Source organism: Alexandromys fortis, unplaced genomic scaffold, assembly GCF_014885135.2.
Source record: "Alexandromys fortis isolate MF-2015 unplaced genomic scaffold, M_Fortis_MF-2015_v1.1 scaffold_91, whole genome shotgun sequence".
Taxonomy (NCBI): Eukaryota; Metazoa; Chordata; class Mammalia; order Rodentia; family Cricetidae; genus Alexandromys; species Alexandromys fortis.
The window spans coordinates 1256441-1266704 of NW_026067968.1; the positions used below are offsets into that span (position 1 = coordinate 1256441).

General features: G+C 43.8%; 1 long non-coding RNA gene across 1 annotated transcript; it reads right to left on the minus strand.

The window, feature by feature from the left end:
- Positions 1–666: 666 nt before the first annotated feature.
- Positions 667–3608, minus strand: LOC126509091 (uncharacterized). Its single transcript, XR_007594045.1, has 2 exons — positions 3462–3608; positions 667–790 (listed from the first exon to the last, which is right to left on the minus strand). It is a non-coding gene; the product is annotated as an uncharacterized lncRNA (long non-coding RNA).
- Positions 3609–10264: the final 6656 nt, after the last annotated feature.

Below are 10264 nucleotides of genomic sequence, written 5' to 3' on the forward strand. Positions count from 1 at the left end.
AGAGACTTGGAACTAACCATGGGCTGAGTAACTCAAGAAGCCGTAAGAACTTTCATATGTATATAGGCTGATTATAGGCTGCATATGATTTAAGTTTCTTTCAAAAGACAATTGCATGCTTAAAAAATGTCATCATAATATTATGATATTGGTGGTATGTATAAAAGCAATTTCAAAATAATTTGGTATTTCATCTGTGAGTTTGACTCTCTATGCTGAATTCATATTTGAAACACTGATACACTGAACTTGAAATTCAGATGCTGATTAACACGGAGATCTACAGCTGGTCAAGATGCAGAGAATGCGAAATTACAGAACACTCAGCTGGAAACAGGATACCTACATCACACCCTTCGTCCCAAGGCTCAGGGACCATTGGGGAAGAAAGGACGGAAAGACTCTAAGAGCCAGAGGCAGCGATGTTGCTCTGCAAGTAAACTGTTTTCTAGGCACAATAGGGCAGGTGTGTGCACATATGTTCACAGTGGTTGTGACCGTGCAGGCTCATGTTGGATGAAGTCCCAACACAGAAGGGAAGTTAGGCATGGAGCTCCACCCCTAGCTGAGAGGTGTTGAAACAGGAGCGGTGGCAGGGCTGCGTCCCCGGCACCCGGCCGCCCGCATGGCTAGCTTATGCCCAGAAATAATTACACGGAAACTGTATTCTTTCAAACACTGCCTGGCCCGGATAGTTCCAGTTCCTTATGGCTAGCTCTTACATATTGTTCTAACCCATTTCTAATATTCTGTGTAGCCCACGAGCTGGCTTACCAGGGAGGATCTTAACCTGCGTCTGTCTGGAGCGGGAGAACCATGGCGACTCCTCACACAGCTTCTTTTTCCCAGCATTCTCCTCTGTCTACTCCGCCTACCTAATTTTCTATCCAATAAAATGGGCCAAGGCAGTTTCTTTATTAATAAGAAATCACTCCCACATCATTTCCCCTTTTTCTGTTTAAACAAAAAAGAAAGGCTTTAACTTTAACATAGTAAAATTACATATAACAAAACAGTTATCAAGTAAGAATTACAGTTACAATATTTATATCTATTTTATCTCTTATCATAACTAAGGAAAACTATAACTAACCATTCTTCAACTCCATCAAAGACTCCAGAAGGATATAATATTACCTATCAAACAAGAAATAAGAAAACTCTAGAAATGACAGAGACATCTCGCTGCCTGGACAGTCACCCAAAGTTCCTCTGTACCGTTGGGGCATCCATCTTCGGCCTACAGGCCCATAGTATCCAGCAGACATTCTCATCAAGCAAGAAATTCCAAAGACAGTTCAGTCACTTTTTGCTGTGTCCTGCAGAATGTCTCACAGACTCTTTCATGAAGCAGGAACCCCAAAAGGTCATCTCACCTTTAGGCAAGTTCAGCAGTCCTCTCTCTGCGGGTTCTCTGTGTCCAGTTTATGCAACAGTCCAGGCAAGAGCAGTTTCTTGCCCAAATGGCTATCAAACTCCATAAGGATTCTCTTCGATGCCCATCTTCCTCTTGAAATAGATTGGTGCTGCCAGGAGCAAATGTGTCTCATTGTCATGAAAAACCCTAAGTTATTAAAATATCTTAAATGCCATATTCTGCAGCCTTTGAAAGATATGAAGAATGCCTATCTAACTAAAATATCTCTCTATATATCTAGAAAATCTAACTAACATGACTACAAGCTTAAGTATTAGCGATGATTATCCATTAACAACCTATATTTCCTAATTATACATTACATTTTTAAATGAACTACACAATCACAATACCTTAATCAAGATCAAAAATACATATACATATAACAAAATTGACCATAAAATCCATACCAATGCAAATTATTCATATCTATATCATATCCCCCTTTAAATGTAAAAGAACATTTATAAACAATATTTGGGAACATGGGCGTAGTTTTTTCTCTACAAACTGCTTCCTGCTGAATAGGGGCGTCGTTAATTAGGTTGTTCATGATATAACCTGTATGCTAGTTTCATCTCAGTTGGCAATTGAGCGAAGCAATTTTTTGAGGGTATTCACAGCAACCTTTCAGGAGGGCGTGGTCTATCATACCAAATCGGAATAGATGCAATCCACAGGGTCTCATCCTCTGCAAAAACAAAAGAAGACCCTCTCCAAAGCATCATATCCTTAGACCCAAATTCTGAAATCATAATACCCTTATATCCATTTTGGTTTAGATTGGCAGCCCATGTAATGAAATGTCTCTCTGTACTTAGCTCCTTCACAGTCAAAAATTTTAAAGAAAACACAATGTACATAATCCAGACTCTCTGTGAATTTTCCATTTTTACGTGGCTTATATTTCTTTATTTCTTTTAATCTATAACTCTCTGTACTTCTGTACTCTGTCTCTTTAAAGACTTTACCCTTTTTCTTTTTAAGACATTAACTTTATTCTTTATATTCTTTTTCTTCTCTTTCCCAAGCCTACGTACATTTATCCAACAGTGTCTGAATCTGTTTTATTGTGAATCTGTAATTTCTTTACTATACAGGAGCATTTCTTAAAATGTTAAGCATTTCTTAAAAACTTAAGTTGCACCATTTACAGGTAATACGGTACTGCCTGTGTCCTGCCCAGTCTAAACCTTAACTGCACGGTTTTAAGGTAATTACGGTAGTTCCTGCCTGAGATCAGCACAGTTCAGCATGGAGCAGCCGCTCCTGCCTCAGAGTCATTTGGTGCCCCTGAACCATTCACAGTTTCAGGCACACAGCAAGTCCACATTGGAGCCGCACTCAGCAGTTTAACTCTGAGACTGAGTGTGCAGCACAGAAACTCTTTTCATCCAAGTTACAGCCAAATCTGACATGCAGAGCACTGCGCAGTCTGAAAATGCGTCTCTGTATAGCGGCAGGAATCCGCCATGCTCTTCCGCCTGCCTAAGCCTGATTCTGCCTTCTGCCCAGGTGCAGGCGGGGAGCTCTGAGCCATCTGCACGGTCTCAGAGCACTCTCCTCCGATCCCAAGCGGAACACAAACATCCAGTCCCATAAAAGCCTTGAAATGCTTTAAAGCCAGAGTTCATGCTGGCAGCACAGCCCCCAGGAAGCCGCGCTTTAAAATGATGTAGCTTATTTTTCTGCTGTTGTAGCTGAATCAGGAATCTCTCTACAGCACGCCACCAACAAAACAGCAAAAATCTGTGTTAAACTCTCTCTCCCTTATTTTTAAGCCTTCTCAGGTTTTTAAGTGGATTTAGCCCATCACGTCTGGGCGCCATCTGTTGAAATAGGAGCGGCAGGGCTGCGTCCCCGGCACCCGGCCGCCCGCATGGCTAGCTTATACCCAGAAATAATTACACGGAAACTGTATTCTTTCAAACACTGCCTGGCCCGGATAGTTCCAGTTCCTTATGGCTAGCTCTTACATATTGTTCTAACCCATTTCTAATATTCTGTGTAGCCCACGAGCTGGCTTACCAGGGAGGATCTTAACCTGCGTCTGTCTGGAGCGGGAGAACCATGGCGACTCCTCACACAGCTTCTTTTTTCCAGCATTCTCCTCTGTCTACTCCGCCTACCTAATTTTCTATCCAATAAAATGGGCCAAGGCAGTTTCTTTATTAATAAGAAATCACTCCCACATCAGAGAGGTCAGTGACCACTATAGCTTCTAGGAGAGGAAGAGTCAGTTTGTTGCTAGGGTGTGACCCCTGGTAGGTCAGCCATGCTCAAGTGAAAGGCCACATGTTCAAGTATGTAGACAGCAAAAATTAGACTTGAAGGATGTAAAAATACAGAAGGAGACCACAAAGTTGGGTGGGGTAGGCGGGTGTGAAGGGGTGGACCTGGGAGGAGTGGAGAGATGTGAATGCAAGCAAAACGCATTGGGTGGGGCTCTAAATGAACTAATAAAGACTGCGGAGAAAAAGGCGCTCAGGAAAGTCAGATAGTTTTACCTTTAAACCAGCCGCGCTGTATCTCTTCAGCCCGATGGGTCCATGTATGGGAAGTGCATACCGGACAAAGCAAAAACACACGTCATACAATTCTAGAAAACAAAAACTAATCGACAGCGACGAAAAGCAGATAGATGATTGCCAGGGGAGGACAGGGAGGAAGTGGCACCTGCGGGAATTCATCATCTTGGCCATGGAACGTAACCGCATGAGAGTGTGCCCATGTAAAAATGGGTCCTGGTGACTATTTACACACATTCTTTATTGTTTGATAATTGAACATCAGTGGACCATTGCAAATGTATAACAGGTTTGTCCTTTTTATTGCATGTAAGTTTCACCTGCGGTAAAGATCCGAAACCAAATCCGATGCGTAGCAAAGGAATAAGCCCGGTGTGGCTGCAGGGAGAAGTATCCGATCTTGCCGCAGTGTAATCTGATTGGTACAGCAAACGAAGGGTCAGAGAAATGACAGCCGCATAGAGGGGTGGAAAGAAGAACAAGATAAGAGAACACAGCTGTGTCTTAGCAATTAGTCCCCCCCCGTCCCCCCCCCCCGTCTCCACTCAGACCTCTGTGCACTGGAGCGGATGGGTGCATCTGCAAAGGCTCTGTGCCAGGGTGCTTGCTGTGCTCCATCTTGTCTTCCTCAAGGTGTGGGGTCATGCCAGTCTTCCCTTGTAGTTCCTTTTCATTAATATTTTTGTCTACAGCAATGCCAATGACTTGTCACCCAGTTCCCAGAGGTAGACGAATTTGACATTTTCACTGCTCTCTGCGGGAGATCCAGTTGCCAGTGTTGTGGATACTAAGGCCTCCTCCATCAGCACCCTCTTCTCGTGATTGCATTATCCATGTATGTGGTACCCACCCGTTAGTTACTCGATGGCACTCTTGATAACCAGCTGTGGTTGGCACACGGCAATGCTATGTTCAAGTAAATCCATTTTACTTAAAACTGGCTAAACATACGACGGTGATGATGTCGACAATAGCTTATTCTAATTATTGCTCTTGTTTTATTTTGCTATTATTGTTCCTCTCTTAGTATGTCTAGCCTACAAATATAATTTCATAGGGGTGTGTGTATAGGAAACAACCTAGCATCTGTAGGGTTCTAGGAAAGCTGGGGATCTCCTAGGGGTCCTGGAATGTGTACCCCTAGATAAGGAGGCCTGTCACACAGTCACAGCAGAAATGCTTCAACACATTAATTTAGTGGAGACACGACTGAGCCCATCACAGATGTGAAAGATGAGACACACATCATGACTGTCTTCTGTGTTCTTACCACAGATTGGGTTATCAACAGCAAAATTATCTGTGCCCAAGTGGCCTCTCCTGAAGAGAAGGTTCCTTCCAAGTCTCTCCATCTCGCTTTAGGCTGCTGTATTAGTTACTTTGTCTTGCTGTGATAACACACCACGACCAAGGCAACTGACAGAAAAAAAAAGAGTTTATTTTGGCTATGGTTATAGAGGGAGCATCCATGATGGCAGGAGAGTCATGACGGCCGGCAGCCAAGCAGGAAGGCGAGAGAACACGTCCTTCAAGCATAAACGTGAAGCAGACAGAGCCAACTGGGAGTGGGGTGTACTGTGGTTTTCAAGAGGAACATAACATTATATATCTGTAGGGGATTTATTAGAGTGACTTACAGGCTGTGGTCCAGTAGTCTAACAATGACTGTCTACCAATAAGGCAGGTCTAAGAATCCAGTAATTGCTCAGCCCATGAGGCCGGATGTCTCAGCTGATCTACAGTATATGCTGGAATCCTGAAGAAGTAGACTCTAATGCCAGTGAAGGAACACTTGCTAGTGAGAACAGGAACAAGCTTCCATCTTTCATATCCTTTATATAGGCTGCCAGCAGAAGGTATGGCCCAGATTAAAAGTGTATCTTCCCACCTCAAAGATTCAAATTAAAAGTGAGCCTTGCCACTTTAAATGATCTAATTAATAAAGAAATCTCTCACACGTGTGTCCAGACATTTGGGTTTTAATTGATCCCAGATGTAGCCAAGGTGACAACTAAGATTGGGTGTCACAAAGCCACCCACCACCAACTTGATGCACAATCACATTTCCTTATGTCATGCTTATTTTTCAAATGACAACAATAACCAGGTCATAATTATGCCTAACATGATATAACTATTCCATATAATAGCAAATACATTATATATTTAACCAGGTCATAAGTATGGCCAACATGATATAACTAGCCATCATACAATCATAAGCACATTATCAATTTAAAATAGGTAGAAGTGGCCCTTAAGGGACATCCTTTTAGTAGCTCACACTTAAATACTAAAACCACTGATACTCTCTTAATTGATGTTACATTACATGATAAAGAAACTGAGGAAAGAAAACACAGGTACCTGTCCAAATAGATTAACAAAGTATGACAGAAACATATATCTCAATTATAATCCTTATTTCTGCAATCGGTCACATGACCTCATCTGGTATTTGCAACTAGCCTTGTCTACTATGCATTCTGTATGTCCTCCACCCTCAGCAACCTCCTCAGAAGATCCTGGCTCTTTTTCTGGAGGAGCGACCCATACCTTCATTCCTGACAGGTCTGTACCCTTTGTCATTCTGCCTGGATTAGGTTGTAGTTTCCCACTGATTTTAATCATAGGACATGGTAGCATCAAGAGATGCCCTAGAGGGTCTCCTGTACTTTAGACTTTATTCTTCTCACCTCCATTGTGGAGAAACAATGCAATTTCTCCCTTGGTATTCTGGATCAATCACCCCTCCCAACACAGTTATTTCCTTTTTAGCCTATTTGCTTAGGGGCATCAGAAGGCCTACATGTCCAGGGGGACATCTGGGCTTCTAGTTCAATGGCATGTTTGTTATATCTCCTGGCAAGAATACTTCCCACTCTGGAACCAAAACTTCTAGGCCAGCAGAACTTAAGGTCACAGGAAGAGGGTGATATTGCGTGGGCTATTCCCTTTTCCACCCCTTCATTCCTGGACCCATGATCATGACTATGGCAGAAACTGTACCATATGCTGGTTGCTGATCCCACGCATATATCACCTTCTGGAGAACCCTTCCTCAGCCCTTCAGACTGCTGCCACCTACATGGCACTGTAACGGTGCCTTCAAAAGGCCATCCTATCTTCTATCAGGCCAGCTGCTTCAGGATGGTGAGGAACATGGTCAGACCAGTGGATTCCATGATCATGGACCCACTATTGCACCTTCTCTGGCTGTGAAGTGAGTTCTTTGGTCAGAAGCCATACTGTGTGGAAAACCATGATGGTGGATAAGGCATTCTCTACGTCCACAGATGGTGGTTTTGGCAGAAGCATTATGTGCAGAAAGGCAAATCCATAACCAGAATAAGTATCTACTCCAGTAGGGACAAAGCTTTGTCCTTTCCATAGAAGAAGTGCTCCAGTGTAGTCAACCTATCACCAGGTCACTGGCTGGTCACCTGGGGAATGATGCCATGTCTGGGGCTCAGTGTTGGTCTCTGCTGTTGGCAGATCTGGCACTCAGCAGAAGCTGTAACCAGGTCAGCCTTGGGGAGTGGCAGTCCTTGTTGTCAAGCACATTGGTAACTCCCATTCTGCCACCATGGCCACTTTGTTGATGGGCCTATTGGGCAGTGATGTGGATGGCTATGGAAAGAGGCTGACTGTCCTCTTTCCAGAAAAAAATAGGGCATCCTATCCACTTGGTTATTATTACTCCTCATCTGAAGTCACCTTTTGATGAACATTTTCATGGGACACAGCTGTCCTCAAATCCTTCACCCATTCGGAGAGATCCATCCACATACTTCTTCCCCAGATGTTTCTCACCAGAGTTCCAATCACACTCTTTCCTAGTTCCTGACCATCCAGCCAATCCATTGGCTACAGCTCATGAGTCAGTGAATAATCACACATCTGGTCATTTCTCCTTCCAAATAAACCCTAATACCATGTGTACTGCTTCAAGTTCTGCTCACTTGAAGGTTTCCTCTTGTCGGTGTTTTTCGGGGTTGTCCCAGAAAGGAGCTGTAATGCTGCAGCTGCCCACTTCTGGGTGGTGCCTGCATAATGTGCAGAAGAACCATCAGCAATCAAGCCCTGGTCTTCTCTTCCCCAGTCACCTGATCACAGTGCACACCTTTTGAGGCTCTAGGTGAATGTTTGGTGGCAGACGGCTTGGTAATGGGAGTAGAAACTGCATGTAGTTTGCTCTTGCCTTCAGAATCTGCTCAGGCTCAGTCACAGATAGACCACTCCCATTCATTAATGGGCTTCTGCTGTGCACGTTCTACTTCATGACTTAGTGGGACGCATAGCACCCAGCTTATGATGGGCAGCTCAGGTCACATGATAACTTGGTGGCCCATTGTCAGACAGTTTCCACTAAGATCCAATAGCAAATCAAGAGCTGTCTCTCAAAGAGAGAATAGTTGTCTGCAGATGATGGCAGAGCCTTGCTCCAGAATCTCAATGTCTCTACAGGCCTGCCAAAGGCTCCAAACAGCATCCCTATCTGCCACTTACACACTAGGTACCATTGAGTCTGCAGGATCATATGGTCCAAAGGTGGTGTAGGAGGTCCTTCTGTATTTGTGTTGCTTTCATTGGTTGAATGAAGAAACTGCCTTGGCCTAGTTGATAAGGCAGATCTCAGGTAGGCGGAGAAGACAGAACAGAATTCTGGGAAGAAGGGGAGAGTGGCAGATGCCATGAATCTTCTGCCTGAGATGGACATAGGTTAGACTCTTGCCGGTAAGCCACAATCACGTGGTGGTACACAGATTTAATAGAAATGGGTTAGTCAAGATGTGAGAGTTAGCCAATAAGAGGCTAGAGCTAATGGGCCAGGCAGTAATTTAATTAATACAATTTCTGTGTGGTTATTTTGGGTATAAGCTAGCCGGGTGATGGGACACAGCCCACCGCTCCTCCTCATACTACACAAGGGGTAGAACAGCCTGGATCTGTTGAAGAGCCTTCTCCTGTTCCAGCCCCCACCAAAGCTATGTCCTTGAAATTCTGGTTGGATTTATTTCCCATCCTCTGATGCACATTTGTGTTACAAACAATTCCAAAGTGGTTGCTACTTCTTGATCCCTTAGTCAAATCAGCATAATGTCATCAACATAGTGAACTAATGTGATATTTTGTGGAAGAGATAGATGATCAAGATTCCTTATAACTAAGTTATGACACAGGGTTAGAGAGTTGATACTATCTTTGAGATGAAACAGTAAAGGTATATTGCTGGCTTTGTCAAATGAAAGCAAATTGCTTCTGGCGGTCTTTATGGACAGACAGGTACTAAGGAAAAGGTACTTGCTAGATCAGTAGTCGCATACCATACCCCAGGAGAGCTGTTAATTTGCTCAAATACCATATCTAGTACAGCAACTGTAATTGGAGTCATTACTTGATTGAGTTTTTGATAATCCACTGTCATTTTGACAGTCCATCTGCCTTCTGCCCTGGCCAGGTAGGAGAGTTAGAGGGAGATGTGGTGGGAACCACCACCCCTGCATCTTTCAAGTCCTTCATGGTGGCACTAATTTCTGCAGTACCTCCAAGGATGCCATACTGTTTTTGATTCACTCTTTTCCCTGGCAGAGGCAACTCTAATAAAGACTTCGATTTAGTCTTTCCAACCATAACAGCCCTCATTCCATAGGCCAGGGAACCAATGTGAGAATTCTGTCAACTTCTAAGTATATCTATCCCAATTATACATTCTGGGACTGGAGAAAATTACCACAGCATAAGTTCAGTACCTATTGGACCTAATGTGAATCAGACTTCAGCCAGAAGTCCCTTAACCACTTGACCTCCATAAGCCCCTACTTCAACTGGAGGGACACAAAATTTCTTGGGATCTCCCGGAAATAGTGTTAATTTAGAACTCATATCCAGACCATGGAAAGTCTGATTGTTTCCTTCCCTCAGTGCAGTTACCCCTGTAAAAGGTGGTAGGTCCCTCTGGGGAAGGACTGGGAAAGGCTAATAGTAAAACTGTAAGGCATTTTATCAGCGTCCTTTCTCAGGGGAACCTGGCTGTTCCTTCTTCATTCAAGGGCTTCTGAGCCTGTAAACTGCCTTAAGTCTGGAGACTGGCTCATGGGCCAAGATCACCTTTTTCCCTAATCCAGTGGTCCATGGCTAGAAACTCTTGAAGCTCATCCCTACCCCGTAAGACCTACTTCCTCCAGGAAGGTTCCATATTCTAAAAACTTCCACCACCAACAGATGGCACCGCCAACAGGGACCAATGTGTTTTAATGTGCGAGCCTGTGCAGGACGTTTCTCATTTAAGCTATCACTGCTGCTATCTGTTACCTTC